At 39.1% G+C, this 19,591-nt stretch overlaps 1 protein-coding gene across 1 annotated transcript in view; it reads left to right on the top strand.

The window, feature by feature from the left end:
* AGBL4 (AGBL carboxypeptidase 4) overlaps positions 1-19,591 on the top strand; it is a 900,915-nt gene that overhangs the window by 778,359 nt on the left and 102,965 nt on the right. The gene's annotated exons all lie outside the window — the stretch shown is intronic.

The following is a 19,591-nucleotide window of genomic DNA, read 5'->3' as shown; positions in this document are numbered from 1 at the left end:
TCTGATATCCTGCATGACCTTGGGCAAGTTGTTTTAACTCTGGGCTTCAGTTTGCCAAGCTGCAATGTGACACCAATAACTTTTTTAATTTGCAAAGTGTTTTAAGATCTGCTAAAGATTAAGAGTCATAGGGAGCACAAGCATATTGAACAGTAACCACAGCTATCTGTGATGCTTATCAAGTCTAGTTCCATCAGGAACATGGCAGTGGTGGCTGTAGCATGTGAAACAGTAGACGAATAAATTCGGAACCTATGATGGGGCCATCTGTATGATTTCACTACAGGAAATTTGACACTGTTCCCTTTATCTAACTGTAGTGTGAAGGAAGAGGAAGGATGCACGGCTATTATACGATGTAAGTTATGATAGGCTGTTCCAAAGGAGAGAAAGAATACAACCACTTAACTCTTTGATAAATCCGCATATGGCTGTTAGAATATAAACAGTTGTGAAGCAGTGAAAGAAGTGCTTGATGGTGGTTTTTATCAATTTCTGGGCTCCTCAAAGAGGAATAACTGGCTTTGGGGAGTCATGGGGACTTGGACTTTCAGAAGCGACTATCTACCATACTAGGCAGTGTGAGAGTCTAAGGCAATAAAATACCCACAAGGTCCCCTTTGATGTAGAGAACATGTGGCAGGTTCCACCTCCACAGGGAATCTCATTAGGTATTGCTGGAAGGAAGTGAAACAATCAAGAAACTACTCAACCTCTCTCTTTTCTCTCATCATGTTAGCCATTGGGAAGCAAATTTTTGTTGTTGTTTTATGATCTTTAGAGATGAGCTGATGATCTCAGCCCTGTTCTCTGGATAAGTAAAAAACATTTTGAGTCTTTTTCCCCCCACTTTCTTGGTATTTAAAAACCATTTTCCCAGGCCCTGTTTTGATAATACTAGTATCTAGAATGTACATCTGAAACGGCAGGAAGTCCCATACAAGCTGTGTTCCATTTAGGAACACGGGATCTTCACATCTTCCTTTCCACTCCACATATGTATGTGTGTATACAGTTAATTTCTAGTGTGAAAAATAGCATTTCAAAACTCCCGAGAGTATCCAGTGATTCTTTTGGGTCGCTCACTGCAATACTTCCATTTTGGTTCAATAATTTCTAATCAGCTGAGATCACTTAGCAGATATATGTGAGAAACTTATTTTTGATGTAAATAAAAATAATTTATTTCCATGTCAAAAGATAAGTAATTTTTACTTTATTGCTAATCTTTGTATTTTCTTCATGAATCTAAAATAAATGACAATAAGTTTGTCATGGAAGGAAGACCTAAAAGGTGTGTAATTCCCATGATTTCTTCCCCTGGAGCATTCCTGATTATTGATACATTCTGTCACTTAAGATTTACATCATTGATTAGTGTGATTTAGAGTGTCATGGCTTCACATTCTTTGAGCCTTTCTAGCAAAGCAAGCAATTTAAAGTCATAGCATGTGATACAAGATTTCAAAGCAGGAATTCAGCTGCACTGTTATGTTTGATCTAGCATTTACTGCCTACCTACTATAACAACTGGCAGTTTATAAACTTAGAGATTAAAATGATGAGAGCTTTAGAAACTCCTATAACAATAATGAAGTAGTGTATGAATGCCTGTGATTATTTTTTTTTTCTGCAGTTTTCTTCAGCATCCTCAGGTATTTGGCAGATATTGGGGATGTTCATGGACATGCCCAATCCGTGAAGTGTAGATTAGCCATGATAATCAAGCCAGAGAGAGTTCAGACTTGAAGGGTTTGTTCATGTCCATCTCCAAGATAATTTTATGCAATCTGAATATCTGCCTATCTGCAGTACATCTCTGTTCAAAGTATGAAAGTGAACTACATTTTTTTTTTATGTCCTCCAAGCCTCATAGTTATTTAGATGATCACTGGATGTTGTACTGTCTGGGGCTTAACAGTGCCACCAGTGAGAAACAAGTGGATGGACTTTAGGTCAGGCCATGTCAGGCAATGTTTACATTCCTATGTCCATGCTGCTTAAGAACTGGACTGGGTCCTCTCTGTTCCTGCTATGGGGTTCTGAATTTCATAGCCCAGAATTTTCATAGTGGAAGTTGTTTAAAGGTTGTCTTGGCCAGAGCTGTGCCTTGGCTTATCAGATATTACATTACCGTTGTTCCCAGAGAACTAAAATTTCCCCAGGTCCTTTCATGCAGTCTATCTGTAACATACCTGTTGACATGAAAACAGAAGTTTAAAAAAAATGTAATTCATAAGAAAAGTCTAATTATTTGTGACATTTCATCCATCATGTCCTAAGCTTCTCCAGAGGAAAGTAGTAACATTTCGTCTCCTTGACAGCAAACAACACACTGACGGACTGAAAAATGTTCTGCTATATTTCAAACTGCAGCATTTATGAGTAAAGAGCAAGTGCAAAATAAATAGCAAGAGTAAAGAGCAGGAACCCATGTAAGTAGGGAGCAGAAGCTTGGAGAGCTTTCTAAAAGCTTTCTCTTGGTTTAAAAAAAAAAAAATCCTTCAAAAATAACAAGAACTTCTCAGGGTAAACAATCCGTTGGATGGAAGCTATAACAATACCACTCAGCCCAATCTGCATGGACTTCCCTAACCACTCCTGCAAGGAGATACCTTGGGTGGACGTTGCAGCATAGTGCAGTTCATGGAGGGCAATAGGAGCAACTGAAGACAGGTTGGAAACTGCATTTTAGGCTGCCCCCCTACTTCTATCTCCAGCACTTCAGGACTTGAAAAAGATCTTACGTGATCTGCAGGGCAGAGAAACAGAGCAAGGCTATGGAGCCTGCCCTCATATTTTTGTTTTCCCTGAAAATGACAACTAAGCCCCTGAACGTTGCTGTTGATTCATACGAAAAATTAATTTGCTTCTGCATGTTCTTTCCTTAACAAACCAATCTAGCTAATTCCCCATACTGACATAATTGTCTCTCTTTGTTAATCTCTCTCTTCTTCGTTACTGTTAGTTTTTTTGGATTGTTTTTTTTTTTTTGGTAATCATCTGATCGTGGATGACCAATCTCTTTCCGCATGGCTATTGTGGTCTTCCTTTCAGACCTAGATGTGTCTGTTTCAGAAACTTAAGGTCTCCTCCCACTCCAGCAAAAATAGTACCTCTATTAGTAACCCTAATTCCTACGAATGTGCAGATATTAAATTCCTACTGTTTTCCTCAGTAATCTGAGATCTCATGTCTGTGAAACATTCAGTTTCTGTACATCGATGGGCTGTGAAGGTCATTCATCTATGGTAGCATGTGCATACAGCTCTTGAGCTGTTTTTCAACCCCTTATGGTGTGCTGTTGACAGATCTCATGTTCTCCAGACTTCATCATTTAAACAAGCACCAGGGACAAAAGAAAAGTGCAAGATCCCCATGTGGGGCATCAATGGAATCTTCCATCTTGGAAGTCTAATGAAGAACAGTAATGAGCTGGGGATTTTTGATGTTGTTTGAGTGTTCTTTGTTTTCTGATCTCTTGTTTTATAAGAAATCTGTGCTACAGCTTCTGTGTTTAAAGTATCTCTTCTTTTAACTCTGAAAAGCTGCAAATGTTCTTTGAGGAAAATGCAGGTTTATGCAGACATTCCTAATCTTTTATAGGGTGGAAGCTCTTTCATTTCCATTCTTTTTCTTCTTTTCCTTTTCTGTTATGTGCACACAAAAAACTCAGGAGTACATCATGAGCTGAACTGTATTTTCTGTTTATTGCCACCAGGTTAATAACAGTAATGGTGCGAGGAGAAAATGAAGTGTTATGTAAAATCCTGCATTGCAGATTTTGGTGCTGATGCAAAGAGCTCAATAAAGTGTAACACTTTAATCATGGAGATAAAAATCACACAGCAGCTTCACAGTCTTCCAAGATGCAGAGCCTTAAGACAAAATAGAAGTGGGAAGAGAAAGAGAAACTGACAATAATATTGAGTCCCAGAAAAGTTAGGGAAGAAAACAGCCCACTTTCTTTTCCTGTGACACTTTGATTCAGTCATTGTATTTACAAGATAAACAACTGAAAATGTGTGTATATGAATTTCCTGGTATTAGAGAGAGCAAAATGCCACAGCCTTATACACAACTCAATGACATTTACAGGAACCTGAAAACCTTTTAAAAAACAAAGCAAACATCTCCCCCTCTCCCTGCCAAAAAAAAAAAAAAAAAAAACAACTATAGCATGGTATGATGGTATATATTGTTTTTTTCCAAGTAGGCAGGCAGCCAAACATCATGTTAACTATAGTGGCAAGTACATATTCAGCATGCTAGCACAGAAGACAGCTTGATTTTGGATGGTGCTTATACTCTGTATATCTTTGACCGGTCTCTGTATCTTTGAGCTGGTCCACTTGCTGTGAGGCACCTGACTGCAGCCGTGTGTCAAGTTTATTCTTCTTTGAAAAATGTTTCCTAAAAATTTCTATTCCCCAAATCTTGGCTATTAAAATTGGTATAAGAATATTATTTGGAGAAAAAAAAAAAAAAAAAGGAAATACCTAGTTTGGGGGCAAGAAGAACGCCTTGGGTAACTCAGATGTGTCATGTAGCTTTGTTCCTAGTATCTGCAAACAGATGAGCTGAGTACAGTGAGGGAATCTCTGTGGTGGAGCCCACCTTGGCAGATGTTTCTCCACACCAGTGTGGTGCAGCACTAGAAGTGAAGCCATTCCAAAGAAGGTACATACTCAGTGAGAAATGTAATTCAGTTTTAGGTGGTGCCTGACCCTTTGGGAATCAGCTGCCATTACCTGGAGCACCACAGCAGCCTGATGAGCCACGTTGTCCAGTACGTGAGCAGAAGGGAGGTGGTTATACCTTAGCTTCATTGCTGGGGCTCCACTGGCTGTGGTCCGCCTAATTCCTGCCTGTTTGCAGCTGGTTAGAGCTGCCTGTTTCAATTTATTGCATAGTTATTCCCTTGGGTAAGATTTAAGGTTAATTCAAGGGCATGCTAAACCTTGCTGGGGCTGGAAGATAACCCAGAAGGTTGAGTGTTTCCACCAGCTGTGATAACCATGTGCCTATGTTTGGGACCGCTGATTGAGAATCTCCTACAGTGACAGAATCAAGCATATGTATGACTGTTTTTTGGTAACTGATAAACTCTGTCATCACTGCTTACCCATGATATGCCCATCATAAAGTGTGCCTGATTACATGGCTGGTTTAATCCGTATAGCATGAAAGCTGACATTTTATATTACTTTATATCCTCTTGTCCAGCTGAGTTCACTTGTGTGGAATTAACAGATGTCAGATTTGGACGTTATGGGCATGGATGCCACAAAAATGTGTGTAAATAAACCACCCCTCATGTAGTATTGTTAGAATTAGTCATGGTAAGAGATGGCAAAGGATGGAAATGTTTCACAGGATTCCGTAATAATAAGTCGGTGGATTGTGGGGAGAGCTCAGGGGTGCATCAAACTGACATGACTTTGGAGGCTAAAATTGTATCCTAAGGGTTATTCTGAAGTAAAAAAACTCCTGCTTTTTTTACTGAGATAATGTCTAAGTCCAAAAACAGTACCTGTTTCCCCATGGTGTGTTACAATATTCATTACCCTTTGATGGAGTTATATTAATGGCCTACTGATCTCGACATTTTCTCAGTTTTATCCAGCATATTTGGGGTAAAGGATCAAGTAGGCTGTAATTACCTATGTGTCTTGAAGACTGCATACCTGGTGGCTGTAAGCTCATTCATCAAAGTGAAGGGGCAGTGGTTCTGGGAAACCTGCCACGTTGTGTCAACAGGTTTTGTTTGCTTGTGAAGATTGCAGGCAACTGGGTGGATTTGAAGAGCTGCCTTTTTAAGGAAAGAAATGAATAAAAACAAAGTCCTGGGGGTGTTTAAAAAAAAAAATACTCAAACACAAAACCTCTGTCAAGAGTTACTCTGCATGAATCATACAATTGATTCTTTGGGTGGGGGGTGATGTATGGGCAGCTCAAGGAGCTGATTGGGCTGGAAGAGAGACACCTCCAAATATTTAGACTTTTTTTTTGTCTAGCTGGAATGGTTCCCTATATGATAACATGGGTCCCCAGCAAACTGTGCCAGGTTATGGTACTGCGTAGACCTGGAAATGAGTAGTGACCCATGGGTAGGTGAAGTGGGAAGGATGGAGTTCTTGAGGCTGTCTTTTTTGATGAAAACATGTATGTGAAAACAGAGGATCAGTTCAAAATAGGGCTGTGATACCTTCTGAGTGAAAAGGATGGCAACAGGCATGAATGCATTGATTGAGTTAATTGATGTAGATACTGCTTTTAGGTTGGGAAGTGCTAGAAACACTGGCACCATTTGATGCAGAACCAATAGACTTTTTTTCTGTTTGTGAGGGTAGCACAAAGGGGAACTCACCAGAAACAGAAGGACCACTGCGATAATGGATGAAGTATATCAGAATATATTTTCTAATAGCAAGGTAGTGTTTGGGATAGTGTCCTGGGAGACTAGAATCACTGTCTGCAACTTTGAAAAGAGCAAGTTAGTGATTTCCTAGTGCTGGGTATGTAGTGATAGCACTCTTACCTCCCAGGCATTTAGATTGTGTGTGTGCCTTTTCCAACCATTTATGTACTATTTCATCTGCTTTTAAAAAATACAGCCAGACCATTTCTACTGTGTATTTTTTTTATCCCATTTGTTTCATGTGGGTTTCTCTCAATATAACACACAAGTGAGTTAAAAACAATCAATGTAAAGACTCACAAAGTGGTGGCTGGATCTGTGGTTAACCCTTGTTTTAAAAATGATGAGGTTCCTTTTTTTGCCTGTGTCCTTTTAGCACTGTGGGTCAGCTCTATGTCAGAAAAAAACAGAGAGGGGCAATCCAGCCCTGGATTGAATGAGCTGCAGTGGTATGTCACCTGTTACTGCTGGGGTGCTCCAGCCAGACAAAGTGGTCAAAAATGTTGCTACATCCTTCCACGGACTGGGATGGCATTCTTTGAGCATGGTACTTACAAGTGTATTTGTTTGATTGACTCCCTGGTTAGAATTGATACTCATTTTCCTTGCCAGGAAGAAAAGGGGTGGGGGGGGGGAAAGAAGTTAATTGCTGACAAGGTTCAAGTGTCATCACGGTATTTGTCTCCACTTCTCCACTTCCATTCTTTTACAAAGGCTTTAATACTATGTAATTATGGATTTGTTCTAAGTCTTATTTTCTCTTACAAGCAGATCACCTCATGCCTTGAAACACTTGCAGTAGTTCCAGCAATGAAACCAGGGCTATTGTAGCACAGAAATCTGTAAAATTGCAGTGATTTTCAGTTGGACGGTGACCCACTGTACATCTGAAAATATAGGTGTTGCTCTAAGGGAGCTACATTTGGCATAATTTGCTCTGTGGGGACAGGGCACAATGAGATCACAACTTCTGCTGGTTTCAGCTGTTGAGCAAATCCCCATCAAGCCTAATAGCCAGTGCTCCTTTCCCCTTGATCAACTGGGCTTTGGTCAGTGCTGAGTTGAACATTGTTCACTTAATAAATAGCTCCCAGAATGCAAACTTCACCTGTTATCCTTCCATTTAGGAAAATTGAGAGTTTAGTCTTTTGTACTCCGCATTCAAGAGATGAGAGGGGGGAAAAAAACACCTAAATGCTTCCATTTAAATGTAAATTTTGACTTTTCATGTCTGCCTAAGTAGGGTGTTTGTTTTTATAAACAATATGTGTATAAATAAAAGCCATAGAATTAAAAGAATAAAATCCCTTTCTTGATGATATTGATATATTTTCCACACAATAATCTTGCTTTCATCATGTTATATATTTTTCTGTTTCTTTTTACTTTAAAACTAATTTTGCTGTGAGAATAAGAACAGGAGATCGTTAGGAGGAAATACTCTGGTGCTGGCTTGCACAGAGAAAACATGCCATCTGCCTAATGTGTTTCATCTTGTGTCAGCCTAAGTTGTGTTGTTTGGGTTTAACATGCCAGTCACTAGCCTCGAAAGAGTTCAAGAAACAGCTCTGACACATATCCTGGCTAGGGCTCCAAATCCTTCCTGCCTTCCAGGCACTCTGCTTGCTGTGAAATAGGCCTCAAGATTTTGGGCAGAAGGTGCAATTCCCATCATCTACCATGTCCTTTTATCAGAGTACTACCGGCATTTGTGCAAGGAATTTAAGTGGTTTGGGTTATATTTTCAGTCTTCATCATGTCATGTTGTCAGGAGCCAAAAGCAAAGACCCAGCCTGAAAGTGGTGGGTCTGAGGGGCTGGTGGACGAGGATGTGGTGGTGTCTCCCAAAGGCAACCATGCGGTACAAGCTTAACCCTTCCCTGCTGTTAGGGAAGACCTGGAAGAGCCATTTGGCATAGCACTTGAGTCCCAAAATCAGAATAGTCATTCAGCTGAGCCCTCCTCACTCTGAATGGAGAGGTCTGTACTGTCTGACTTGTGGCTCATCACTAGTTTGGTATCTGTCCCTGCTCCAGCGTGCATTGTGGACTTGGCTGCCAGCAGGAATGGGACATGTTTTGGGGCTCAACGCTGTCATCTGAACCAGCTAAAGACTGAGGTTCAGAAACAGGCCCTTCTTCTTTACCAGATATTTCTTCTTCTTCAGTCACAGACTTTTTGCCTGATAAATGGATGGCATATGTCTCAGGTGGGTAAATGTAGCTGGTCATATTTTGTTACACTGTGCGTAATAAAGACTTTAGCTTATTTTGTTATTAAGAAAAGAATTTGGCAGACAGCTTTAAATGTCTGCCTAAGGACAAAATGAACTGAGTTTTGTAGATAGATGCTTTTTTTTTCTTAATAAATAAATAAATGGAAAGATTTTTATGTTGATAATAAAAATAACTAATGCAGAGCTTTTTCCACTAGTGCCTGGAGACATGGACAGATGTGGGATTTTGAAGGGATAAAGAATTGAATTCTGTTGGCAGGTAGTTGCTATAAAAATGACTATCCTTTCTGCCTCTTATTACAGACCAACATTCAACAAATGAAGAGTTTCTGAGAAAGCTAATAATGACAGGATCAGGTTCCAACCACCAGAGATAGCAGAAACCTCCTCCCTTCAGAGAAATCTGAAGTTAAAGGGAAGTGGTTGGGAGAAATGGGAGCTTTATTAAAGCTTACTAACGGACTTTCTCCGACTCACAATGTGATGTGTGGGAGCATGGAGGAGAGCAAACCGGTGGGGAAAATACAAAGAAATAGAATGAGTTCACCAAAAGTTTGGTTTGCCCACAAGTTGTCTGCTGAAGTTTTATGCGATTACTTTCTGCCTTCAGAGAACTTTCATTAAACTGTCCTATATATTTGGTTTCTGTCTTGTTTTGCAGTCTGTTGGAATAACAGGGTATTCTTGTGGGACTTCTCTAGTTCCTTTGGTTAGCAGAGCTGGTGATGCATCTTTGGGAAGGCAGGTCAGCTCTTTGGAACCATTTGGATGTGTTCCCCGACATTAAGAAGCTGGGGCAGACGTGACCCCTCTGTATTTTCACTTGAGTTTTGGCAAGTAGCTAGGTTATGTCACATCCTATAATTCATCCAGTTATGGGGAAATGTCTTATTCTGATTTTTTTTCCATTACTAGCTTTTCTTGTATCCAAATAGTATTCAGCGTTCTAGCTAAAGCTTGGGTCAATCTCTGGAGGGACCATAAAGCAACAAACTCCAGTGTAAAGTGTTAACAGCTACTAATATTGTTGACTGCCATTTTTCCTTTAAAACTCTGATACCATTGCACTGAGCTGTTTACTGTCCCTTCTCTTGGTATCAGACTATTGATTTGAAACTTTCCAAGTGACACAGATTTATATAAGGTCTGGCATATCTTCTCAATTGAGGAAAAAAATCAGCAAGAAAGAAAGGCCTCTAATTTCAGCGGTAAATTAAGGGGCTTATGTTAGGTGTGTAGTTACCTTTGTCAGTGACAGAGGAGAAACCACTAGATTGATCCAGATCTAAGTGGTTTCATTCACATGTTGAAGAACCTATCTTTCACCATGGACTGCTGAGGTAGTATAGGGACCAATACAATATTTTGCTTGACCAAAGAGTGCCAGCCATTTGTTGTTAGGATTTTACATTCACACAGCAAATCAGACCATGGAAAAATGAAGTATAACACCATAGTAGCAGAAGTTAGAAGTCAAATTCATCTGATTTCAAATCTCCAAAACTAATTAGAACGGAAGCTGGCTCCTTAGCCCAGACTGGGAGGTAAGCATCACTTCGTAGAATCACAGAATAGTTTGGGTTGGAAGAGACCTTAAAAATCATCTAATTCCAACACCCCTGCCATAGGAAGGAACGCCTTCCACCAAACTGATGAACAGCATATTTAGAATTTAGCTGCTACACAAATTGTTGCATCTATCAGAATATCTTGACAAACCAAAATTATACTGTTTCACAGTGCTGTAGGGTTGTAGGGCTTCTGAAGCCCTACAATCTGTTCTGGCTTCTGAAGCAGTCAGTAAAGTATATCATAGACCTGGCTAGTCACTCTAGTGTTTGGTGACTCAACCTGAAAACAGTACATGGACCATCAGCACTGATGTTGTGTTTAGGAGAGCAGAGATCAAACATTGACCTGATACACCCATAATTCAGAGCAAATTGCTTTCTTGTCCATTATAGACAGCTGTAAAACAGGGTACAAGGATGAAAATGAGTTTAAAATCTTTTTTATATTCAAATATGAATTTTGTATACACACACTTACAAAGATGTATATATTCATGCATAAGAAAAAGCTGACACAAAACACCTAAATCTCTAAGTCAAGCATTGTCTCTGTGGGTCAACTTCTACTGTCTCGGATAGGAAATAGGCTTCTTCAAAGAACCGATAGCTTTGTTTAGTTCTTTGTTTAGTCTCTTCAGATTGTCACTCTGGTTATTTCTTTTACCATTGTGATGAGTTTTGAGTCCCTGATGTTCTGAGAGACCTGGATCCTCTTTCTATATGAAATGGTTTAAAAAAAAAAAAAAAGTGTTCCCCAATATGTTTGCAAGGCATACATTGCCTTTGAGATCTTGCCTTGAGAATTTACTTAAAGACACCATTAACTGCCCTGCTGTCTGGTTTGATGGGCAGAGCACAAGGTGATAATGCCTGCAGCAGCACAGTTGCCCTATCAGCCAGTGTGGGTTGGGGAATGTTGGAGGGGAAAAAAAAATTCAGATGTGTCTGATGCTGATAAGTGCCTTGCAAAAGGCATGATGTGTTGTGCTTTCAGTCATAAAAGCAGACCCTTCCAAAATGACCATTACATTTTAACTTTTATAGCATTGTACAGGTAATAAATACCGTTAGTTGTAAAGCACAGAGGAAACATTCTGCAGTTTGTTGGGAAATGCTATGCTGATCTGAAAAGCTGAGCTGTCTCTGAGCCAGTAAAACTCAAGGAAACCTACTCTTCCAGCTGCGGACGAATCTTGGGTCAAAAAAAAGATATCATGGACTTTTTTTTTCTTTTATATATTATTTGTTAGCATGCTGACCCTCCCTCCAGTAGCTATGTCTGCTGTATAGTCCCTAATCTCTTCCAATGCCCTTGTGTTTCTGTTTATCAGCTTTCACTTTTATCTCTTACTTGGCTGTGCTTGTTGCTTGCACTGAGTACAAGGAAAGAAAAGAAAGTGGCAACTTTGAGAGGGCCAGAATAAGACTAATGACCATGGATGGCTTCTGCTTGTGGTGAGGCTGTGCCAGGAAGACAGAGAGAGATCGTTAGTTTGCTTTTCAGCTGTCCATTGTTAGTACAGCACATGCACAGTGTCCTTCCATAGCCTTCCTGTCTCTTCCCAAGGAAGTAGATGGCCACATAATTTTGGAATGACACATTTCATGTTGTTTCCTTGCACCTGACTGGACAGGTTTGCAGTTTGCCTACAAGTATGTTGTCTCTTTCTTATTCCACATTGATCTATGTAATCAGGACTTAAGGACTACCACTACAGGTCATCTCATATGTCCAACTAATCTGATTTTCTGCATCTTTGTCAGAAGCAGGAGATGACACTTGGGGGACATCTATATGAAAGCTCACATGTGTAAAATGAGCCCTCACCTTTGATGTCCAGCTTATACCAATCATTGATTTTGAGGCTTCTGAATCTAAAAAGCTTTATATAGTACAGGGCCTACCATCCAATAATTTGTCTAATTTCTCTTTGAAGTGGTTTAAACTGTAGAAATATGCATGGTTTTGGCAACAAGCAATGCATTAACTTTCTAAGAACTACACAAGTCATATTCTGCAATATAAATTAAAGTCTAATCGGAAAATAAGAACAATGATGCTGCATCAAACACAAGGTCTGTTTGTCTCAGTATCCAATAGCCTGTTGCAGATATTAAGGGATAGACTGGAAGAATGGGGCAAAGCCTCTGGCAACATGTAATTTGGGGATTTTCTGATCGAGAATTTGTGTTCAGTTCTTTGTGTGTGATGGTGGAATATTTTTCTTTGAATTTATCTAATTGATCTTTATGTTTTGGCCAAAATCTGGTGGCAATGATTTCTGCAGCATAAGGTAATTTTAAAAGTACTTAATTTTGTTTGCCTTAGGTCTTCTGCCTGATGACTTTATATTCTGTCAGCTGTTACTTATTTAATGAGAAATAATGAATAATGCCGTATATTATTTGAGAGACTAGAGAAATTGGTTATTAGGAATTTTGATTTGCTTACATGCAATTTGTCCAACTGGATTAGTCTCTAGGAAATTAGGGGACAGCAAGTCATAATTCCTAGCCTCTCTTTTGAGTTTCTTTCCCTTTGTAATTGGAGGAGAGACAGGCAATGTCTTTGGGCCTTATTTATGTAGTTACAAAGTAAAGACTGAGTACCTTGGTCAGAAGATTCTGCAGGGGTATAATTAAAAGTTATTTGTAAAACACAAATTGATTAACACTTCTATGAAGTGAATAGTTGAACAGGTACTCTTGGACTTAATATATAGGTTCAAGTATATAAGCAGCAATTAAAGAAGCCTGGAGACATTAAATGACTTGCCTGTGGTTACATAGCAAGCAAGTGGCTTGTAGCAGTACCAAGGAGTGCTAAATTCCCTGATACAGCTACGGGGAGCATTTCAGCTGAGAAAACTTTCAGAACCAGACAAGAGTGAAACTGAATCACCCAGTGACAACGTGGTCATTTAGATATTTGTTTTGTAACTCAATTTCCTTGCCATTAATTGCCAGAATTACAATGCTGCTTCAGCTTCTTTTTTTTGTTGCTTTTTTTTTTTTTTTTTAAAAGTATGGTTCCTCCCCTCTCCCAAAAACTTGTTGGTTATTTTGCCATAATTTCTTTTTTTTCTGTAAACCCGATGCTGTTGCAGACAAGTGAGCAAGGTGGGATTTCCAGAGCTTGTTCATCAGAGCATCTGTTGGTGGATCCAGATCTCACAGGGCTTCTGTGTCAGCATGTGCAGAGCAAGGATGTGCAAGTGAAGCCTGAGATAGACAGGGCCAAGTGAGATCATCAAATTTCAATGTGAGATAATGGCCTGAGACCCAGTACAATTCCAGTGCTTTATTCTTATTATCCAGGCAACTAAAATCTTCAGAGCTTACTGAGGTCAAAGCCCATCTCTCTGAGTGTCTGTGCATGTTCGTTCCTGTATAAAGGAAAGAGAGGGGATGTGACAGAACAATGACTCTCCTTGTTCAGAGTTACTCTTCTTGTTTTGGCTTGGGGTCAGGTCCAAAATCCAGAAAGAGTGTATTTCTTGATTCCTATTCATTGAGGGTAAAAATTATACAAGAATTTTCCATGCAGCTGACCCAAAAGTCTTGTCTAAACTTGATCTGGGTCTTAAAATTGTCCCTTTGGCCCCTTTCTAATTTAATATGCATTTGAACAGAAGTGACTTCTTGATAGAGCCTTTCACCTCCAGGTCACCCTTTCAAATCCAATTCAGGCCTGTCGTGACCAAATGTTACCACCATCTGACGGTTCTTCTGCGTCCTGTGTGAATTGTTGGCTTCAGTCCAGTAGCTGGTGGACAGGTGCCTGAATTGCAAAAACTGCCAGAGCTGACACTAACTGGAAGTCTCTGCAGAGAGGTCAAAGAGTGAATCAGCCTGGCAGATGAATTAACACTTAACTTGTACGCACTGTGATGCTTTATATCTTCAAAGCACTTTACAAACGTCAGCTAATCCTCAGGAGGTGTTGTTATCTGCACTGGCAGGTGAGAGAAGCAAGCAGATAGAGAAAGAACCAGGGTCAGAATATGCATGTAGCTGATCTCCAACTCCAGGGCCAAAACTACACATTTAGCTCCTTTCAGGCCTACTGATGGGCACACCAGAGCAGGGTTCAAGATCACCGAAAGGGGTTCTTCTGTGGATAAAAGTATCCCTCGCTTTTTAAGAGGCATGATAGCATTGATGGACATGTCATCCTTTTGCTGTATGAATCCACAGAACCAACAGAAGTCTCTTCTCCATCCTCTTTGAGTCACTAATGATTCATGTCAGATTATGCCTATTAATAAGAAATATTATTCAGATTGAGAAATTGGCGTGTAATCAGATGGGTAAGCCATTCAAATGACTTCTGAATGGCAACTGGATTGGAGTGGTCCAATCCAAAAACCATCTCTCAGAACATCACTGAAAGAATTTGAAAAAAAAAAAATGCATGAAGTGTCATGAAGAACTGCTAGAAGGTCATGCAAAATTAGTGGGGCATCAGTGTTTGCAAGTTGCTTTTGCAGGAACACTTAAAAGACATTCTCAGATTGTACAAAGGTATGTATAAGAATAAGGAGAAATTGACTGCTCTGCTTGGTATCAGTGAGAATAAAAGTGTATTTAAACTGGTATTTTCCTCTTCACTGGAAGCAAGAAGAGGAAATATTGTTTTAAAATGTTTTTAACATTTAGAATTTTTTTAAAAATAGCAAACCACTTTTCTACTTTTATTGTCTTATGTAAATAATTGCTTTGGTTGCCATGGTGTTGCGAAAAGGTGAATGGATCACCATGAGATGATGAATGGAAGGAGAAAGATGAGGTTTTCCCTATGGTTACAAAGGGGAGTGGCATATCTCTGAAATAGTGCCTCTAATACGGCATGGCTTACATCATCTGCAAAATTGGAGAAGACACTGTGCGCCCAACTTGCTGATCCTCTGGAGGCCATAGAATGGCAGAGGAAAATATTCTTGGAAATATTTTTTTTTAAGGGTTTATGCTGTTTTTTTCAGATTTATGGGGAAAAATAAGGGAAGAAGGTAGATGTTAGAAAAGTGATTTGAGTAAAATTCACCTTGCCAGGCATCCAAATTTGGGTATCTCAGGGGGAGTTTGGAAATACAAATTATAGCCAAACAGCCCGAACTCTACCTCATGTTCCCTTGCGTAGTCAACAATAGATGAGTGTCATGCATCCCTAAAGAGTGATCCAAGGCACTGAACAGAGCTTCCTGGAGCTGAGAGGGCCAGGACTGATGGTTTCTAGCTGAATGTGGACTGCTGAACACGTGATGCTGAATGCTCAGTTTTTCTTGATTTTGTTTATTAGCATGTTGGACTTGTGTTTTCTGGTGTGACCTGCAGGAGCTGCCAAAATATGAGCACGTGGTATGGTATGTACATGAAGACAGATATATCTGAGACCTCTGCATAATTCTCTTTTGGGAGATTCTGGACCTGAGGAAACTTCAAAGAGATGGTCTTTCTGGGAATTTCTGAATCTTTTCTGAACTAAAAAGGGCAAACACCTTATATGGTGCCAACTGTTGTATGTCCATTTGCTTCAGTGGCTGAGCAGTAAGGCTGGAAAGTCTGCCTGGAAGCTGTTACGTTCACTACCACTAATGACAACTCATGGTTTTAACAACTGTATAAAACATTGCAAAGAGTTTATCCCATCCCCCATATGATATACTGGCCTGAAGAAGGCTTTTGGACTGTCTTTCTAAACCAATTGCTATGACCAAGAATTAATAAAATCTGTATTGAAGTGACAGCTGGTGGACAGAGCTGGCTTTTTCCTGCATCACTTGCCTCTCTAGTGGCCTGTGTTCTGGGCTTGATGCACAGTTATCCTTTTATTACAGCTTTTATTGATTTTTTTTTAATGTCGATTTCCTTAAGAATCATAATTGCACTGTTCAAAATCTAAGTTTGTTCATATAGGCATTAGCCGTTAACATCATTCTTTCCTTTTGCTCTTTAATTACTGACCTTCCAAAGACATTCAGCTAATAAAATAAAAATGCAGACAAGTTGAGAATGTTTTCTCAAAATACTTCACATGGCAACACGCACCTGTTTCTGTGCTACTTTGCCTGTTTCATGTCTTAACAATAAATATGAGCTTTCATTCTTTATCCATGGTTTCTTTCATTTTCCCCTCCCTAATTTTTATGTATATTTCTCAAACTGTCAGAAACTTTATTCTGACCCAGGAGAACAGTGAAAATTTTGTGCCACAAAGACAGGGATTCAAATAAACTTTAGAGCAGAAATTCTTTCACTTATTTATTTACTCTGTTTTTATGTGGTAAGAGGCAAAGACCATTCTTTTCAAGAGAGAGAATGTTAACTGTTGTTTTCTAGGGAGTGGGGTTCAATCATTGTCAGTCTAGTGTTTTCTGTTTTGACACAGAGAAAAGAAAGCAAGTCTGCCTTTGTTTTCTCCAACTCTGTAAGCTGGGTCATCCAGGTAATTACAGCTTTACTTAAAAAAGAGAGCATGAGAGAAATCCTCTGCTGCTGCTTGTAAGCACAAAGAAAAGACACTTGAGGGAATTAAACTGCATGATGATTTTTATAAGGCATCTGAATCATTTTGCATTCCACCTCTAAAACACAAAATGATGAGTTTAATATAATATCGTAGGATGTAACATGTAAATCTCTCAGAAGGCAGCTATGGCAGCCAGAAATATTTGAGCCTGGTTATTCATTATTTTCTGCTTAAAAGCTGAAGCAAATGTGACTGAGACTTTGAGCCACATCTAAATTTATTCCCATTCTTACTTGTAGATGCTACTGCTTTAGAAGCCATCATCAGGGTGGGTTCTGCTGTGTAGATCCTGTCAGATGTCCTTGTGGTTTAACAGCAGATAGAATTAGTTTGTTTTAAGTGTGTTCATGTGCACATATGTAAATGCGCACATAAATTTATTAACTTCATTTCCAATTAAAATTCTCCCTGTCTCCAAGAGAAACAATTTCAGGTCAGCTCTCTGCTGATTTTTTGGAAATTCCCACCAGTAGGTGACATTATATATTTAATAAAATGCTAATTCTGTGATCCTGCCTACATTACAGGAGATCAGTAATTACGTAAAAACCTTCCAGAAAACCTCAACTGAAATGTGAAAGTTTATTCCTGTACTTAAATTTCTGATGTAGCAGTGGGTGAAAACTTCTACATGTAAAGTACTTATGAATATGCATATCTCTAAAGAGAGAGAAGAAATACCATTATCTTTCGGGAGAATATTTTGGTTCTTTTGTGAAACACGTCTGCAAATAAATCACCTACTACTCAGGGGCATGAGTTGGCAAACTTTGAGTTGACATCCAAGTGACTGGGCTGTTATTGCCCATTTTAAGGTCAGAATATCTTTGTGTCTGTGAATAAAGAGAATTTTTCCATTAGGAACTCATGTTATATTAACAATGCACTGAGTTATTCTGTTCTGCAATGGAGAATGCTCAAGATGTTTCCCTTTGATAAAATAATGAATGTGATCAGAAGAAAAGAAATGTGAAACACTGAAATACTGATCTGCTCACATACTGCAGTGTCTGGGAGTAGTACATCTAGCTGGCAATTACTCTAGTGTTGTTTAATGACTTACTGAATAGGATGGACAATTGCAAATTGGGACTATATTTAGTGGGCAGGAATATGTGAAATTGAGATTTTATACATTCTGTAGCCAGTTGAGGAACAAGGACCAGGAAAAAAAATAGTTTGTATAGATATTGTTGGCTGACATAGAAAATGACTTTTGAAATATGTTGGGAATGATTGGGTAAATGGTTTTAATCACTTACCTAGGTGATGAGTTATCTCTTGAATGTCATGGTTTGCAAGTAAGCAATTGGGAAGTGTAATCTTTAGGCTAAGGTGACACGTGTGCAGGACACTGTTCCCTCACAAAGAATCAATTTACATCTGCAAATATTTTGGATGATAAAGAAAGACTTTCAAAGAAACTTCAGCACCCCAAGAGATTGTCTAAAATTCTCCAGAACAATTTTATCAGCAAATTTTTAGCAAGAATCCTTGGAAAGTTTAGAAAATATTCTCTAGTATCAGACTGGACGGCTCGGTCAAATGAAAACTAAGTTGAGGCTCAGCTCACATATATTCCACAGGCGAATTTTTTGCTGGAAAGTTATTTTACTAAACTGTGCTTCTGTGTGCTTGTTTGTAGACTCTTTCCTTTGGAAACAATTTGAGAACTTTTGAGAAGTATAGTACAACACCTCAGTACAGATCATACAGTCTAAGCCACCCCCTTTAATTGTGCTGTTTAAGTCGCAAATTTTGCTAGTCTATTGTTGTATGTCTTGCTGTGTTTCTCAATTACTTTATATTAGTAAATATGTTGCTATAAAGAACTTTATGTAGTTGTTTTAAAATAAACAGAAGTCAGTGACCTAAGATATATGTGAAGGACATTCACGTTTTAGAAATATCCATTGCAACTAGGTTATCTCCTCACTTCAACATCAAATCACTGTTTTAAAACTTTACAATATGTTTGGTTTTATGGTGATAAAGAGGTGTACATCTGATCTCAACAAATTTTGTTTCTGATGGGAAAGTATTTTATGGAAAAAAAGTATTATTCGATCTTGGTTTGAATTTGTGTGTGCTTGGAGAGGAAGAAAATCATATGCGGTGTTCCATCCTGTTGATGCTAATCTTTCTCTAAATAGCAGATGCATGCTTTATTGCACTGTTGGTCCTCTATAGCACAGCAAAATATTTTTGCAGTAGCAGACAATTTATTGTTTTAGAGTCAAATACAATTAAATGTTCCTTTTCCCTTGAAGCATGGTCAGATATTGGTATTGCATTAGCTAGCATCTTAACATAGGAGAGGCTTAATAAGATACAGTATTACTCTCTCTAGGCTGTTTAATTAAACTGAACATTCACTATGTATTGTACATTGCTTTTCTGCCAAGGGAAAGTAAATCTGTGTCATATTAGTATCACATACCAAATGATGTTCTCCCCCTGTTAGAGACTCTCTAGAAGAGCTGACGCTGCTGTCATACGAACTGCTTTTGTAATACATTAGACTGCCTTATTCTCCAGTAGCCTTAGCAAGCTTTGGGTGCAGACCAGGTACAGCTGGAGAGTTACTTACTGCGTTTTACTGGCAAGGGGTGTTTATTTACCACTGAGGGGTACAGGGCAACCTGGTTAAACATTGTAATCCCCTGTCCTGTTAACAGAGCTCTGGTCCACCATTGGGATCTGCTTTCTTGGGGGCAGTTCTTACCAGCCGGGGTGTAGGTGGTGGGGTAGGTTTGTTGTTATCTAGTCACAGAGCACTGGTTGTTCAGGACCAGAAGTTACAAGTGTTTGGGAAACTCTGGGTAATTCAGTGG

The sequence above is a fragment of the Cygnus atratus genome, chromosome 8, assembly GCF_013377495.2.
Source record: "Cygnus atratus isolate AKBS03 ecotype Queensland, Australia chromosome 8, CAtr_DNAZoo_HiC_assembly, whole genome shotgun sequence".
NCBI classification, from domain to species: domain Eukaryota; kingdom Metazoa; phylum Chordata; class Aves; order Anseriformes; family Anatidae; genus Cygnus; species Cygnus atratus.
This window is presented reverse-complemented; position numbering and strand designations above follow the sequence as displayed.